Source organism: Girardinichthys multiradiatus, chromosome 5 (assembly GCF_021462225.1).
Source record: "Girardinichthys multiradiatus isolate DD_20200921_A chromosome 5, DD_fGirMul_XY1, whole genome shotgun sequence".
Taxonomy (NCBI): Eukaryota; Metazoa; Chordata; class Actinopteri; order Cyprinodontiformes; family Goodeidae; genus Girardinichthys; species Girardinichthys multiradiatus.
In genome coordinates, this window is record NC_061798.1 from 11,510,306 (window position 1) to 11,529,529 (window position 19,224).

Sequence of the window (19,224 nt, forward strand, 5' to 3'; positions counted from 1 at the left end):
GGATTCTTCTCTTTGCTGCAGTTCTCCAACAGTGAACTCTGGAGATTTGTTTTTACCTTGCCTACCTTCCCTTCCCATCCTGCTAACTGTGTAAATATGAGTCCTTCAAGGCCTGAAGTGATTTCAAAGACATTAGCCTCTGTGTCACATTATAGTTATGCCCAAAAACAAACAGAAAGTGATGGATTAATTTTTGACACTCCTAGAAAAGTAAATTAGAAATTTACAAAAATGTTTTTGCTATTTATTGTGGGTATCCCAACAATTATTTCAATAACTGCTAAAAACTGTTATTTCCTCACATGGGATTTTTCCAACCTTGAACACATGTACTTGTTCAGTGTGAGATTATTACACTACTGCAATGAAAGACTAATTTAGTTTAAAGCTTTTTTACACATCTTTGCCAGGGGTGCCAATATATGTGGCTGGCCCCACACTCATAGTGATGCAACATGTCTGCGGTTAAAAATCCTGACCTTTGCTTTAAATGCTGCAATGTTGCTTTGCTTAAAAGTAATAGTTTGAGCATTTTTTCCATGCACCGTGGAAAAAGGAGAACATATTCACCTGGATGTACACCCAGTCTGACCCATATACAGGAAAGATCGGGGGGGCAGCAGAGCAGGGAAGATGAAGGAGGTCTGCAGGGAGGAGGAGAGTTCTGCACCACCCTGCTCCAGCTCCATTTACACTGGTGACCCTGTGGCTATAAATCTGAAAGTGGAAGCCGCCTCTCTCCAACTGATTTCTTTCCTCTTTACATTTTGGCACTGAGCAGACATGACTGTCAGTTTTTAACATGGACCCACATGATTTTCACAAGGAAGTTCAGATTTTAAAATCACCCCTTTCGTGCAGATGTTTTGGTCTGTTTCATGTCAAATTAAACAAATCCTTTAACTGTTTACTTGCCTTTTTTAACTGATAAATTTGTCAAGTTCACAGATTTAACAGAAACAGGAACACAGCCAGTTTTACTCTTTATCTTCAAGCATGCATGATTGTGGTGGGCATGCTCATTGTGCTATATTAGCAAATTGTTCCGACTTCATTTCCTGCAACATGAAACTAAGAGTCAGAAGTGCCCAAAAAAGCAACCCACATTTCCAAACTTTGACTTGAGTTATTGTTTTGGTGAAGAGCTTGTTTGGGAAGAAAGCTCCTCGTCTCAGAATGAACTGTCAGCATTTCTGAACTGTTGTCCCAGAACACCGACTGTTGTAGTCACAAACATGTCTTCACTGTGGTTCCACTGAACGATTAGGTCCCTGAGCAACAGGCTGCTCTGCATTCCCAAATATATGATCTGAAGCTAGAGCTTCGACCTGAGAACAGTGTGCTTTTATCAACTTTTTAAAAAGAAACACATGCCTTGATACCATGATCTTGCAAAAATCACTTGTGGTTTCTGGAGCCTTGCATAGTTAAGTTGCTGTTTATTCATTCAGAACAGGATTTCAGTATGATATTAACCAACCACACAGATGCAGGGAGTTAGAGAGAAAGATCTCATTTCAACTTGGACTTCAAAATCCTAACATGGTGATCATCTGGGTGTCGTCTGCTCCTGGAATGCAATCTCTCTGGCAAAAATTAACAAGACGCTAACTTTTCTGACCCAGTTTCCTTCCAAAACCATCCCACAGAAGCATCCTGCATGCAAGTTGCAACTCCCCTAACTTGATGGTCACCTCTTGGTTCAGGGTAAATAATGGTTTCACTTATAGAATTAAGTTTAACTTTTCCAGCTGACGCTATTTGAGTTACAGTCATGGGGGATTTTAAAGTAGGTTTAATTTATTTTTAGGAAAAATGGCTAAATCAAGCTTTATCTCAACATTATCTAAAGTGTGGCTTTTACAGAGGAACAAAAAAGTATGAAAGGGATATTTTACCTTTTTGTGTTTTTGAATCTGGGCTTCCATGAAGTACTTGTGAGTAGCAAATGTCCTACCCACATTACGCAGCGGTCAGAGCATTCTCAGTTGTACAATCAAACGGATGTTCTGATTGGCGACGGTAGATATTTTGGTTTAACTCAAATCCAAAAATTCATTTGTTCTACAAATATTACACTTTAAATACACATATCACCTCTGCACCAAACATCTATTTTCCTTTCAGTATTTTCTCAACCAAATGTGTGTTAAGCCATTGATCTATCTATCTATGCCTGACAATCCCACTGGTTAATACGCGCAGGTTAACTATCACAGAGAATGTTCTGCTTGGGGCAGCAAGAGTGGGCACTGCTCACTCACAACTAACATGCTCTGACTTCCATACCCAGTGAAAAATGACAGTAGCCTTACTGTCTTTAAGTAAGGTTTATCAGATACTGTGATCCAACAAAGCCAGGAAGATACATACAGTATCCTCTATCAAGATCACTGTAACTGCCTTTTTTGGTCTTTAGGAGACGCTTTCTACCAAACCACATTAGACAGTTTCTGTATTATAGCCCTTACGACACTCACATTCTAGTGAGAGAAAACGATCTAATCAGCTTTTTTTAACAAGTGTAAACATGTTGAGAATACTAACTGTATCACATCTACCATGAGAGGAACGGTTTAGTTTGCAGTAAATATTCTTTAAAGAACTTTTCTCTTAAGGCTTTCAAACCCAAACGTAGCTTTGCACTTTGTTTGGGAGCAGCCTATTATAGATCAGTGGAGGGAGCGTGGACAGTGGGATTGCAACTGAGGGGAATTTGGTGCACTGACAAAGTTAAGTCAAGCTGATCCTCCTAACTCCATCACCCTATTACTCCCCCATCCTCATCCTCCCAAGCAGCCTTGAGAAAAATGGGACTGTTTATTCTCCTATGTGTACGTGCCTTTTAGCTGGTTGATTTATGAAACAGCTGAAAGAGCTGCTAAGGCTCTGCTGGCAGAATAAGGACTGTTGCCATTATCGTAGCCTTCATTGAAACAGCTTTGTTCTCCATCTGCTTCATATGGGAAAAAGCAGCAGACAGTTAAACCTAAGGATTTAAATTTGGTTGGAAGCAGAAAACACTGTCAAAATGCAAGTGATAATTTGTTATTGCATCAATGTTTCTAGATCTGTGTAGACTGGCAGAGATGGAAATGACCCCAATCACCTTCCAAATCCAACTAAAAGCGACACCTTTTAATTAGGCCTGCATGTGCATGCTCAGCTTTTTACTACACAGCCTCCTCAGTGTTGTGCATATCTAATGCAGCAGCACAAACAGCACTGAGCAGTGACAGATCCAAACTGTGTCATGGATCTGCTGCATCATCCTCCAACTGTGTCCATTCAGAGAAGGTGTTAATCCATTCACTTTTGAATATGAAGTAGTTCTTTTAAAGCATACAGACATCTCAGAGTAATAGCTCAACATTTTAAGAAAAACACTTCCTTATTTTTGTGCCAAGAGAAGATTGACACCATTCTGTACGGTAAACATGCAGCATCAATCTTACAGCTGTGCTGCAGCCTGTTTCAGTTTGGCGGGAGGCTGAAATTACTGCATTCAAAAGACAAAAAATTACTGTGCAACTATTTTGATAGCTGAGTGAAACTGCTGTGGTTTACTACAGGACATTAAATTAAATAGTATTGTGCTTTTGATTTTTGGTCAGTAAAAACTTGAATTATAGAATGTTAACAGGTATAACAATACATCCAGCTCACAAGACGAGGCAATATACGAAATTCAATTTATGAGAACAAGACAATATTCTAGCAAAATGTTTCTAAATACTGAGATGCCTCTTTTTTTGTTCTTTCACACAATAACAAACTGTGTTTTAAAGCATCTGTGATCAGGGTAGAATATTTCAGTCCAGCAATGATCTGTCTATACTGTGTTTTTTGACCTGTCTAATTCTCAAGTGGTCCCAGTGCCAAAAGATGCTTTTAAATGTAAGTTTTTTTTTGGTTTTCACAATTTTTGCTTATTGAATTGTCTTTATTCATCACGCCTGTATGTGAATATGTGCAAGCTGAAATAAAAAAAAAGGAAGATAAAACTGAAATGAAAAACCAACGTTTCATAACAATCCAGTTCAAGTTTTATCAATCTAAGTATTTTAGATTTTGGACTAGATAAGACAAAATGCTGTTCAGATTTATTAATAAAACTGTAAAATAGTCTTTTAGTTTAAGAAGCTACGAAGCAGATGCCAACTTTAGCATGCTTAGCGGCTAACGGTTAGTGATGCAAAGATTTTAATGCGTTGCAATGATGCTGATGTTGGAGGAGAAGCAATGAACAAAACAAGAAGCAGAAATTAAGAATAAAATCACCTGCTGAGTGATGATATAGATATTCATTTTTTTATTAACAACTTTTCAGTCCCATCTAGCACCTTATTTTCTGGTGTTCTGGAGCACCTCAAAACATACCCCAACTCCTCCTTTTTTCTCTATATATCTTAATATACCTTGTTTCTTTGGTCCTCAAGAAAAACATTGCATGTCTCCATTCTCTGTCCAATACTGCAGTCCCTTGACCATTCAATACAAATACTCAAAACCAGCAATAAACCGCCAAACACAGTCAGACACGCTACTGCTTCACTGTATGACTCAGCTTAATGAGCTGGATATTACCTAAATCACTTTCTCTACTTATGAAATCATTGTTAAAACTCAATGTCCCATTGGACTGATATGTCTCTCACTATTCAGCTTTACAATTTCTCAAACATAGATATAACAGGAAGCCAAGCTAACAGCTCTCACTGTGATTTACAGGCCTATAATAATAGCTTACTTCACCCCAGAATAGGTGACAAACTTCACTGTGATGGCAAGTACTGTGATGTTTTAATATTGCAAGATCTCATGTAATCAAATCTCAGTAGACTCCTATGGGGCGTCATATAATTTACTGATATTTTATACTTGAAATGGTTAAACTGCATGCTTACAATATTAGATAATGAAAACAATTACGAGTAGCAACAGAACAAGTTTGCGCTTGTTTCAGAAGTACAGAGAGGAAAAACAACAACAGTATCTCATTAATAATTTCTCTATATAAATGAGAGGAGATGATTACTATCAGAGATATGTGAGGGCTGATTACGGTGCATGTCTTTTGAGTTTAGTAGTGCCAGAGCTGGAGGTCTCCCCGGCTGAAAACAGGTCAGGAAGGTTCATTTTCTAAAACAATTGGATTCTCTTGAAATTCGTGGAAGAAATGCATGCTTCAGTTTTTCTGTCTCTTTTTGTCTGCAGTTGTTTGCTCCTGATTTGACTTGTTCCTCTGGTGATGAAGTGCTATCGGCCCACACCTTAATGTTTAGCTTACCCAGTGGTGTAATGTGACTAAGTACACAAACTTAACTGGTTTACTGAAGTAGTCTACTTCAGCGTTTTTGCTTTACAGTGCCTTGCAAAAGTATTCATACTTTGTGAGCAGCCAATTCCCTTCATAAATCACTTAATTAGTACAATCCCTCTGTGTGTAATCTAATCTCTGTATAAATCCAGCTGTTCTGTGAAGGCCTCCGAGAACATTAGAGAAAATACAGCATCATGAAAACCAAAAAACACACCAGAGAGTTCAGGGAGAAAGTTGTGCGGAGGCTTCAAGTTTAAAAAGTTAAGTTATAAAACACCTTTTAACATTTTACTGAACACAATTTGGTCCATTATCTGAAAACAGAAAACATCTGGCACAACTGCATAACCACCGACATAAGGCTGTCCACCTTAATTGTCAGTCTGGGCAAGGAGGGCATTGATCAGAGAAGCACCCAAAATGTCCATAGTAAGTCTGGAGGAGCTGCAGAGATCCACAACTCAGTTGAGACAATTAGTCGTGCACTCGTAAAATCTGGATTTTATGGAAGAGTGGGAAGAAGAAAGTCATTGGTGCAAGAAAGCCAAATGTTTACAGTTTCCCACAGCCATGCAGGTGAATCAGCAAACAGATAAGACTAAAACTAAATGTATTTACCTATATACAAAACGCTATATTATGTCATGGGGAACCAACACTGCACATCACCCAAAAGTATCATCAACCCAGTGAAACATTGTGGTGGCACCATCATGGTGTGGGGATGTTTTTCTTCAGTACAGCCAGGGAAGCTGGTCAGAGTTGATGGGGGGAAGGATAGAGATATACACAGAGCAATCCTTAAAGAAAACCTTTTGGAAAATGACTTGACACTGGGGCAGAGGTTCACTTTCCACCAGGAAATTGACTCAAAACATAGCGTCAGAGCTACAATGGAGTGGGATAAAGCAAGGCTTTAAAGCAGACTCGTAGTAGAATGACTTGGAAATTTTATTTTCAAAGTTTGTATCCATCCAATCTGAGCTTTAGCTATTTTAAAAATAAGAATAGGCAAAACTTTCAATCTCTAGATGTGCAGAGCTGATGACTATAAAAACTATGTATAATTCTCCTTCCACCTCACAGTTTTGAAAACTTTGTTGTAGTCTTACATAAAATCCCAATAAAATACATTAAAGATTGTGCCTGTAATGTAAAAAAACAACGTTTAAGGGGCATGTATGCACATTTCCTTATCTACTTAGCTACATATTTTATTAATAATATAAAACTGTTGTAGTAATTGTACTGTTAGACATTTTTGCACAAACGTAAAAAAAAACTTAATGAAGTAGGTGTTTTTTTTTTATTATTCTGTGAAATTAGGTCACTGAGTATGCATTAGGCTAGTATTCATTGGCTTTGCTAGTCACCATTAAGAAATCATGATTACATTATGATTTTGGACACAGTGGGCATAGAAAGGTAGTCCAAGGAATGATAGCAACGTGGCATGAAAAATCAAATTTTTACAATGAATAAAAAAAATGAAAGTCAGCCTAAAATAATGTGTTAACCACATATATACAAATATATGAGATGTAAATGTATGCGTTGGTTTTTCGGAGTCATCCAGTCAGAGAACCACAAACTCATGAAATGAGGAAGTTCAAAGAAACTCTTGAGATCTGCCTGTCACAGTCCTGCTCTCATCACTCTCACTCCAACACTAAAACTGCTCGTAATTTGACACACACACAGACACACTCACAGGCAGTGTGTTTGTGCCTGTATCATTTACAAAGGCTACAACGATTTAAAAGTACGCAGATTGTATCCCAGTGACTGTTGCTGCCAGCATTAAGAAGCATTAAGATCCCAAAAGAAAAAAAATAAGAAGGAGCAATCACTGTTTTTCCAGTGGCTTGAATAACTTCCAGTGACAGTTTTGACAGAAGCAGAAAATCTATCTTCTTCATTAGAAGAGGGTCTGGGGGAAATCCCATCTTTTTTTTTGTAACATCTTCAGAGCCAAGCTTGGCACAGAGGCCTTCTATACTCTGGGACGCAGGCTCGGACAGTGATGAAAGAACTCCAGCTCAGCAGCAGCAGACTGAGGAAACCATCAGTGAGACCATGAGGTTCTGTCGTGTTTAGATTAAAATCTTTAGTTTGGTAAAAACAAATGCACCACTGAAGTCTTTGAACACAGAACAGATAGTGTGGCCAAAAAATCCCTTTTGAGGAAGTATTTCAGCCCCACGTGTAAACCAAAATGAACAGCATTACAACAGTGGTCCCATGTATTTATTGCATTGACTTCTTGAAGTTTCTAGACAGGGGAAGGATGTTTGATCATTTCGTGATTCACACTCCAGCACAGCAGGGGGCAGCACCAAGAAGCAGGAGTGGTAGCTTAACAGGAAAACGTTTAAGCCTTGCCTTCACAGTTTTAATAGTACTTTAGGATCACAGTTTGTCATATTCAGCTTAAGATCCATGATTATTATGTCCATTGATGCCACCTTTTTACGTGAACATATCCTGAACTGGAAAAGCTGGTCTGAGTGACCAAATTAATAACCAAGACTATTTTGATACTTTGTGTGGACTCATTGTATTTAAAGGGTCTTCCACAACCATTGACATGCTTAGCAAAAATAAATGCAAAAGCCTTAAAATAAATGGTTGTCATGGAGACTTGGTAACCTCCAAGATGCTACTCTTTGCTGCAGATCTTTAACAGTAAACTTTAGATTTTTTTGCCCTCCATACCATCCTACAGCCAACATGTGTATATGGGCCCCATAGGGATATTGCTCAGGCTGGCTGGGTACTTCTTGGGCCTTGGTTTCTAATGGGCTTCTTGTATGTAACACACTTAGATATACCAGTTGGGACACCCTGTGTAGGTCTTAGCTGGGTCTAAAATGGGTTTTAAGAAAATGAGCTGAGTAATACATCTAGGGCTCATATGGGTCCCACGTTTTACCCACAGTTGTCCTGCATCAAACCTTTATAGGGTACCTAGGCATGATAAACATTGGTCCTCTTTCCGCCTTGTCATATATTTTCTCTTATTTTATTTCATTAGATGACCAAATTAGGACAAGTGGATATTTTCTTGTAGCCATTTCTGGCTTATGAAGGTTATGAGGGTCAACACATTTTGCTTAACTGCAACATTTTCTTGTCTTATCCATTTTGAAAAATAGCAAAGAGAAATGGGTCTTTGTGGCTTCTCATATTTATAGCTCATGAAAACAGAAACTCATAGGTTATAATTAAAAGTGTCTGAACACTGGTTGTCTTAAAAAGGTCAAGTGTAAATGTAAAACATTGTGCTTTTATAACTGAGTTTTAGTCATATGTCTTTCTGTCTGTAGCTTAGACAGAAAAGATGAAGATGATGATGTTCTTTAAGGCAAGCTTAACTAAATAGAACCAAACTAATGATTTAAGATTATGTTTCCTTTCTTTAAAATCTCAGAAGCCAACATGTGAAGAAATGCAGTTTTTGGTCAAATTTAAAACCACACAAAACTCACACTGAAAAAAAGTCAGCCACAGCTAACCACGGCTCCCTAGTCCTCTCATCTCAAACAAAATGCAGCAGAGAGGATACTGTGGAGGGTAAAAATGGCCTTCTTGTCATTTTGACTCGAGAAAGGGTTGAATGGATAACACACTCAACGCCTCAGGTTTGTTTGGAGAGTTTTGGCTGCGGATCCACTTCTTTGGCAAGCAAACGCTCTGCCAAAACAAAGACTCGCTTTTCCTCGCCCTTTTTATACAAACACACTTGAACACACTTCTTTCACTTGCTGGCATGACTGTATCTGAAGCTTCAAACACACTTCTGCCAATCGCCCCACGGAGCTCAAGGTTTCTCAATACCGAGGCACACAAACGCTGAGCTGAGAACTGCCTTCGACTGACTTTGCAATGCAGAGACAGTGTCGCTGAGAGCAGCCAAAAAGCACTGTTGGCAACAAACAGCCAGAAAACAACTGGAAAAGGCCCTTCACTGCAGGTGGGCAAAGAAACAAGATCAGTCTAGGTGGAGGAGCAGCTCACAACTGTAACGTCTGCATTCCTCCTTGTGCTGCAGCAAATAATCTCAAACACAACCATCAGCACTATTTGGTGAGGCACGCTATTATTGCACAATTTAAACACAATTACAAATCTAAACAGCAGAAGATGCAGCACTGCTGGGATGAACTGAACCCGTAAGTGTGCACAAACCAGCAAGCTGTTCTACAACAAGCAAACAACAAGAGGTCTGGCTAAGGGCACTTGTGTCTCACATGATATTGCACACAGTTGTGACCTTGTGAGGCTAAAGATCTTATTCTGATCTAAGCGTGAAAGACAAAGAAATTCCCCCTCCTCTTCTGGGTCAAGTCATATGTAACATTTATTTTGACCTTTCTGTGCATTTTTCAGAGCTTCTCAACGGCAATCTGTCTCTCGGAGCATTTACTTTAGAGGGCTTGGGACCCAAAGAGTGGATGGTTAAAATAACTTGCTTTTAAACCAGTGATGCACATCCACTATTTAAACTTAAGGAATGCCTTTGCGAGTGGAGACAGTGGTAATGTTTAAAAGGGTTGCAGGAAAAACATCTGTGTCTCTGTACCATCAAAAGGATTCAACAGTGCTGGCAGGAAATCACTTTTAGCACCACAAGCTAAAGCAAATGCACCAAAAGATATTAAATGCAAATGCTACATTTTTGTCTGTTGGTTTTTCTTAGCTTTACATGCAATTATACAAACATATCTTTGTGCTACTGACTAAATAGAAACACTTTAATGTTTGTCATAATAGATCATTTATTTTGGGCAATAATAGTCGGATCTTCCTTCATTAGAGAGCTCCATATACTGCATGTACAGCTAAAACTCTAAATGGGGCGTTAGCAATGTAATATCAGCTTTTTCATCTGCAGTTAGGCTTGTCAACCTTTCCTTAAAATACAGAATTGTCCCATATTTTAACCTAATAAGAGCTGTTCAATATTAAATACCAGTGGACATGCTATGGTCTGTATTTTTAAGTCAGTGCAAATGTATTTAAAGATGCCGCAGCTCAATCCGAACAACGAATCCATCAATCATTACTGGTTGGGTCTACTACATCCAACCAGTAGTACTGTCTTTCAGTGTTGCTTGGACACGCCTTTAAACAGCAAGGCATTTTTAGAAAAGTACGAGCATGGTTAGCTGGTAAGAATAAAGACCATGGTTGAAATGTTACAAGGCACATAGCAAGTTTGATGGTGGTCATTTTTATTTACTCACGGAGCAACTGGTGATGACAGTGTGCCAGACACATAGCAGGAGCAGGACTCTGTTCTGTTGCAGGGGTTTACTGTCAACGAGACATATGAAATGCTCAGTGTGAGGTGCTGAAGAGACTGTCGTTGAGTTGGCCAACAACTTAATTTAGAAATGAATCAAAATTATAAGAATTGATAAAAAATCTGGTTAAAATAAAAGGCCAATGCATCTCTTGGGATATGCTGAACTGTAACGATGAATACCAATAACATACTCAGTGCCTATCTGCAGTGGTCATTGGGTGAGAGACAAGGTACACCCTAGACAGATCGCCCATCCGTCATAGGGCAATACAGAAACAAAAAGGACAAACAACTGAGTATGCACAAAATTAGAAAATAAGAGCATTTTTGAAAGATCAATTAACTCACAGTGGATGTTTTTGGACTAGGGGTCGAAGTACAGGAACAGGACCCAAGAATGCAGAAGGAGAACATGCAAACTATATATAGAAAGGCCACTGACTGGGACTTTCAACCCAGGACCATATTGCAGCAAAGCAACAGTCCTATCCACTGCACCACCATGCAGCATTGTAACGTGATTCGCAAATTCCACTTCACTCGTCGGTGCTATTAATGTTTTGCATGGCTCTTTGGCTAATTTAAATAAGAGGGATTAATAAGAAGGAATAAATATTAAAATAAGCCATTACAATTCCCTCCATTCATTTCTTGTGTATCAGCAGTTGGCGTCTCTATCTAATTGGCTAAAAACAGGTTAGGAGGGTATAACAAGGGCTGCAGGAGGGATTCACTCAGGGGAAGGTCTGCTCCAGTTTTTTCCGTTGTGTAGCTTTTGTCTGCAGTGTTTGATCTGGATCTGAGTGGTTCTCCTGGTCTTGGAGCACTGTCCGCCCACACCCTAATGGCAACTGTTTGAACTGGGAAGGTGCCGCCACTTCTAAGAGGAGGGTATGAGCTGGTGCTCTGGGTCAGCCATTTCACCTGCTGAATCAAGCCAAAGTGGCATATTCATCCCCCATTTTTACAGAATTTACACACTGTGGCATAGAAAGGGTCCTAACTAAAGAACCACAGGTGTGTGTGTGTGTGTGTGGGGGGGGGGGGGGGTGAAAGATTGGCCTAATTCTCCACTACTTATACACCAAGGACGTCTACTGATTCAGCTGCTGAAACCTGAGAAGACAAAAAGAAGACAGTGTGCATGTCATGGTCCTGGCCATTTTGCCTATATTTACTGTCTTGTCATCACTCTGCACAACTTTATCATCTGCCAGCTCCTTGTAGAGGCACATTCGTCACTTCTAAAGCGGATTCACACAGGCATGACAGTGTAAGCTGAACAGTAAACGAAAGGCTGCCTTAAAATGTCACTCTGTGTACATATTTATAAAGACATCTTCAATTTCTCTTTTCTTAAGCTTCTTTGATTATATATTTTTGTTAGTATTGCCAAATTTGGGGCAAGTAAAAAGAGGACCAAATCATCTTGTTGTAATGTACACCCCTGACCCCAAGCAGATGGCGAATGAGGTGAAACTCATGTTTAAAATATTTTGCCTGGATAACGCTTCCCATTCTGGGTTTAAATCAGGAACTGGGCCTGTTTGACCTCCCACACTCTGCCGTTTCAAGAAATGACAGTAGCCGCCCTACTTTACTGTTCCCTATAACTCTAAATGACACTATAAAGCTGAACCTATGCTTATCAGCACCCACACCCACAGTTGAAATTCACATTTTTTTGGTCAAATAGTGATGAACTATTTCCTAGATATACTCATCAGACATAAGAGACTGAGCATTTGGGGAAAATTTCATGTGACTCAATGTAACTGGAGTGGATTCAGCTTTGCCAAAGAATTCATTTATCAGTGTTTGTCCCTTATGACTCTCCACATTGCCCCTAAGCTTGTAAGGACCCTGCTTTTAGGAAAGAAGTTAAAAAGCCATCTGCAAGTCTCCCCCAGTCTTCACCTTCCCCCCGTACTCGGCCAGTCCAGAGCTGGAGCCTCTGGGACTTATGGCGGGCCGAGCGGCAGCCTTGGGGGAAGCACGCTGCCTGTCCTGTGATTGCCATATGAGATTCCACATGCTCTGATGAGTAATTCCTCCCTCCCCTCTCCTTCGCCATGTGGTTCATGGCCCTGAGTCATCATCCACACTTTCCCTCACGCCCTCCCCTTGTCTGTGAAGAGGATTCTTCCTGCCTCCAGCAGCAGTCGTTCCACAGGGAAACTCAAATGAATATGCTCCCTGTGATGATTCATTCACCAATATTGAGACCTCCACACCACCCGCTCCCCAGCCATGATGGCCCACCAAACCACACCCATGCCTGGGTTTGAGTCCTCCAAGGCCTGCTTGCCTCTCAGTCTGTTTTCCTTGTTCTTTTCCTGCCTGTCTTTTTCTGTCTTCTTGCATAGCTGCTGTCCTGTCGATGTGTTTTTCCTGGATTTCTATTTTGTTGTTCTGAAACACTTTGGATATGTACTGATTACTTGTCAGCAGACCCTATGTTTCAGAATACCTTTCAGTCTTCCTTTGTGTCTGTGTCTTGGAGAGTCTCCCCTGGTACTTTACGGCAATGTCAAAACACAGAAAGACACAGAGTGTCTGCTTTCCCGTCTGCATATTAATACTAAACTGGGGTGACTTAGGCAGATATATAATGACAACACAAGTCAAAACTGCCAGAGAGAAACATTTGCACAGTTTGTATAGAGATGCTAGTCATTCTGTGTTCCCCCTGACAATTTTGCAAACATTTCCAACTCAAAGGTTATCTTCACTGGCGTGAAATGTAAATTTGTGTCCCTGCTCACATGTATTTTGTTTTTGATAAATTCTTTGAATTCTATGATTAGTTAAAAATCTATCAGTGTGACATCAGTGACCCTTTCATAAGGACCCAATTGTTTCTTGGCTCTGGAGTGCGACATGTCCCTGCATGTTGCTCAGAGATCCTCGGCATGTTGCAACAGGAGCCTTGTTGACCATTGCAAGAGCAATAAGGATTTTTAGGGGCATTATGACTGAGTTAATAAAACACAGCTGCCCCTAAAAGTCCCTCACTTTTCTTGCTGCCTTTTCGTTCTCTCTCTCTCCCTGCCTAACCTAGTATTTGTCTCTCATTCCAAACTTTTGAGATCAAACAGCAATGCTTGCCGGCTTGTCAAACGTGATTCTGAGCATAACTCTGGTATCTGTTCAGTCGAAGCAGAGGAAAGTGACCACAACATGTGGAGTTTGACCTTTTCACAAAGGCTGGTTCATGTATTTCAATAAAAAAAAAAAAACTTAGTTTGCTTTCCAGCATTTGTGAATTGTATATTTATAATGGCAGAGTTTTATTGGAATTTACAGTGACGTTTTTAAAAGGGGGAGGTAAACGGGTTCAGAGCAGAATTTCCAAGAAGGAACGCTCCGTGTGCTTTCACGGGAGAAGTAAACACACAATCCTTCCTCACGCTTTCTATACTAGCCTCTCCATGTCCACTTTTAACAAACTAAACCCACTGACCCACAATAGACTATTTAAAGTAGATCTAAATCGATCCCAAACTAACAATGGACCAATATGATATTGTGGAGAGGGGAAAAAAGCAACGCTGAGCAGCAAGTGGCAAGATGAGTCCATTTGGACCTTTTAAACAATGTGAAAATGCCAGTGAGAGCGGTTTGGCAAGCAGCAGCAGCAGCCAGCAATGTTTAATATCACAATTTTAATCAGCGGACTTGGTGACCATCCCAGAGCTCCCTGTAGCCTTGCTGCTTTATTCAAACCAGGCCCTCAGCTCTCACACTCATGCCGGTTTGCAGCATATATGGACAGCTCCTGGCTCCAATCTTTTATTCATTTATATTTTTAACCTGCTTTCTGCAACGTGTCGCTGAGTTTTTGTGGACCTGCGTTGGAGGCAGCTGAGGATGGTGAAACGATCGTTTTAAAATCTGCTCCACATACAGTTGAGAAACAGTGCAAAGTGTGGTGTACGTGTATGACTGGTAATAAGCATTAGGATGTTGCTGAAACTGTTGAGGAATTCAATTAGAACCAGTGTCAACTTTCCGTAAACCTCAGTCCACAGCAACTTATTATAAACTCAACAAGTAATAGCAGGCTTGTAAAAACAAATGACCTGCCACTGATGTTATCATACATCACCTGAAATAACCTGTGGTGATTAGTATTAACACCTCAATAAATAAAAGCTGACACATGGCTGCTTTTATGCTGTCAGTGGGCCGGGGGTTCTTTTTCATTTACATGGCTGTTTTAGGTGAGCTGTAAAAATGCCTGTGCCCGCCTTGTGTTTTTAAAAATAAGAATCCCATACTTCAGCGAATGTCTCACGTATGTGTCACTGGCAGCATGGAGATGCCACCCTGGCCTTGCACTCTATTAATTACATAAAGCATCTAGTGTCAGGATGCTGAATTCATTAGCGTGGTATGCAAGGCATGCCGGGGTCAGAACAGATATAGAAACAAGCCTCCATACTAGACTTCTTCCCCCCTGCTAAACAGCTAGTGGAACTTTGTCATTTTTCACAACCTGACCCGTTTTTTTTGTTTGTTTTTTTTTTGTTAATACAGCTATATGCATTTAATTTTGTAATATTAAAAAGTTTTTAATGCATTTTGAATTGATCTGCTCATGAACACTGAAAAAATCAAATCATAATAAATATCAGGTTTCTTATATGACCTGATTAATTAAGCTAAGGTTATATACTGAAACATGTTTGTTTTAAACAATTAATCATTGAGGGAGTCGCAATATTTGCTATAAAGGAGATCTTTGGGTATTCTAACACTTCTGTCTTTGAAAGTTGCAGATAAAAAGTCTGATTTCACTCATCAAACCTTGCAGCCACTATATGTACGAGCTGTACATTGGAACCGTTTGACCATCTGCTTTCATAAATGGTTTATTTTTCATAAATAGTACCAAGTTTTCGTTTTGCATGGGCTCCAACATCTGTCTCTCCTGATTTCTATAGAAACACTTAAAACCGTGTGTGACTGTACTTGTGTCTCTGTTTATGCATCAAAACTCAAAGCATTTTGTTGGTCTAGAAATACATTAACTAATAGCTATTACTTTGATGGACTTCTTGAAATCTAATAAAAAACTGTTAAAAGTTAGGGATCGCGCTGTGATGCATAAATGGGGATATTCTTCCACCTTTATTAAAGAACACGATCAGAACATTTTTAGCCTTGCATGTGTTATGGTCCATGGAAATAGTAGGCTAGGCTTCAAAGAAGACTGAAAATTGATTATCGGCCAGAGGAAGCCCGATCAGTCCAAGTTATATATACGTGTGTCTATACATACATATATATATATATATATATATATATATATATATATATATATATATATATATATATATATATATATATATATATATATATATATATATATATATATATATATATATATATATATATATATATATATATATATTTGTGTGTGTGTGTGTGTGTGTGTGTTTAGTTTAGGGTTGTCATTTAATTTTGCTGATCCCGACTTGAACCTAGCGTTTGTGGAGGGAGATAAAGATTAGGGTTATGACAAGGAGGTGTTTCAATCTCAAAAAAAGGGGAAACATGCAAAAAGCGGCTCAGCAGTTAGTAGGGCTTGATAACTGTGTCAATGAAGATTTTTCCATTGTTTTTTGAAAAGCGTATAAAGAATTTACAACGTGCCATTTTTAATGTAAATGTATAAATTCTATTTATTATTTTAAGAATTTATACATTTAAAATGTTTTATTATCTTTTGAGAGATGCTTGTCTCATTTCATTTGAGAAATAAACTTCTTGGTTGAATGAAAATTATTTTACACGTAATTTTGCCAGGGGTATAAATACTTTTGGGCTTAACTACACATTGTTAAAAAATAATCCTTAAGTTTAATGAAAATCAGATAAGGTTTGGGACATGGGCTGTGATGCATGAAAGGGAATACATTACAATATCTAGATGAAGTTACCCAATTTATTTGATGCAGAAATGGCTATGTTGCTATAATTAAAACAACATATTAATATTATTTTTTTAATGGCCCTGGGTATACTTTTCAACGTGATTTAGCTTTATGGACGGGGAAATCAGAAAAAACGGCATGTCGGACCTCGAACAGAACTGCAAATTTGTATTGGCCAGAAAAGCCAGAAACAGCACATATACACATGTATATTATATATATATATGTGTGTGTGTGTGTGTGTGTGTGTGTATGTATATATAAAAACAATATTTTCTGTGCAAAAGTAAATAAAAAGGGTTTCGATTTTATTTAAGCTCGCTACTATTTTGTAATGGTGCATGTGGTTCTTGCTTTTTAAAAATAAGTCTGTATCAGAACAGTTTGTCTTGGACATGGTGGGCTCATGAGCCAGAAACTGGGACTTTGTAGGCCAGTTGAATGAAGTGAGGACTCACCTTGCCCGCAAAGACCCAGCCTCTGACACACACCTTCAGCTGTGTAGTCCCCAGGAGGAAACTCCAACAGGTTTAATCCTGAACCTGCATGACTTCGCATCTAATGCAGAGAAATGCGCTGATCCATGCATGCCCGCTGCCTATCGGTGTGTATGCAGTTACCTGCGCTCCGGACAGGTGTCAGCATCCCACAGCCAACGGGGGCCCGTCTGACTGGCTGTGCGGCTGCCTATCTGACTCCCTGTCGGCCTGCAGGGGATCACGTCTTTGCAAGCGAAGTTTAACTTCACCGTCCAGCACCAGTTCCAGCGCCACCGCCGCCTAACTAGTATGTGATCACTTGGCGTTGCGCGGATCCCAAATTTGTGCAAGCATATCCCTTTTGGGGGTGGAGGGGGGAACGAATTGTCTTTTGGGAAAAGTCGGACAGTCCAACCCCTGGCCCATCTTTTTACCGTGTGTCCAAGGAAAAAAAAAAAAAACACGCAACAGTGTCGCGCCGTGTGCCAGTACACCCCCCCCCCCCCCCCTTTAGAAAAAAAGCGTCTGCGTTTCCTCGCCCTGAGATTCACTGTGCGCTCCCAGTCCAGTCATCCAGTTTCCATTCTAGAAAGCTGGAGAGAAAACGAGAACATGCAGCTTGCTGCTCCTGCTGTTGCTACTACTACCATTTTACAGCCTCGACAAATCCGAGCAGGATATCCCCAAACAGCTGGAAGAAGGTGATATATGGTGCTGCGCCCTCATGCTGGCTGGGCCCTCCCCAAAATGGACCGGTACTGTGCGCTAACCTGGTTATTTTCAGCGCGTCATTGCTCTCGCATCCAATTATAGGTTTCCGTCCGGGGGCGCAGCAGTTGTTCTGAAAGAGGACTTGAAAACGATCAAGAGCCCTAGACAGAGTAATGTCCGAGCATATGCCTCTCTGCTGCACACATTCCTGCGGTACGTTATGGCTCGCCCCTGCACACGGGCCCGGGGGTGCGCTCCGCCACCGGCCCTCCTCAGCACGTCGCCTCCGGGGCAGTTCGTCTGCGCCTCCCTCAAGGTGTTCCCATCTTTTTATGATTCTGACTGTGCACATCCCGGGTTCATCACACCTCTCCCGTTATCTCTCCTCACCAGGAACATGTTGGTGTACAGCGGCCTCTGGCGGTAGAAGCGCCCTGATTACTTGGACAGGTTTGGAGTGAGTGCCATTTTTGCGGATAATCGTATTTAATAAATCAAATGAATGGGTTCATAATTATTTAAATATGTAAATAAAGATAATTAAATACTCATATATGATATTTGTTAGTTTAAATTTGCACTTCCTTTTAGTTAAAGCAATTTATCTTTAGTATCTTTTCAATTGTTGTATGACTCCTGTGCTTATAGATGGGGAACCAAATCGGTAACAAAGACTTAAATTGCTTACTTAATAAAGACTCCAGATTTATTTGATGTGGTCAGGGAGGAAAGAAAACCCAGAAGTGTAAATAATCCCAGGGAATAATTAGTGTTGGCCCCTCATGAGTTGCTGTCTGTATATATACCAATGACCTGTAGTCATGGTAACGTGATGTATTGTACTATGGGTTTTCTATAATGTTTCTCAATTAAATGTGGCAGTAAGAGGAGTTAACAGCCGTTATTATAAATTAACACTACAATCAAGCAACTATTTACAGTAAGTCAGCCATAGACCTCAGCACCGTCAGCTGGTTGGAGCATTTGTTGTCATCATAATGACCACATGGATGTCTCCCTTACTGATCTCTGCATTAACTGACTTTAAATGTCATTTCAAAATAAACTTACCTAGTCTCTTGCTGTAAAGCTGGCGCCATTATGAAGACATTTACAGTTTTTCAAAATAAAAGCCCTTTCTTATTGCGTTCATTTTAAAAAATCACTTTTTCCATCAGATTTCCTTGCACTTCATTCTGCGCACATGAAGCTTTTATTAGGTCTTTAATTCATTTTACGGCCCCGTTTTAACAACTACTACTTTTTTATTTTACACCCACTGACTGACTTTCTTTTGACATTTTAAACTCTGCTCAAATTTTCTGTTTTGTCATCCTCCCAATTCTCACATGGCTTCAGTCAGCTGCTTCACATAACGAGGTCGTTTTCTTCAAAATAAAAGCAGTTTCATGTTTGGCCCTTCAAAAAGGTAAGTCGAGTAACAAAGTAGACGGAGTTTTCACG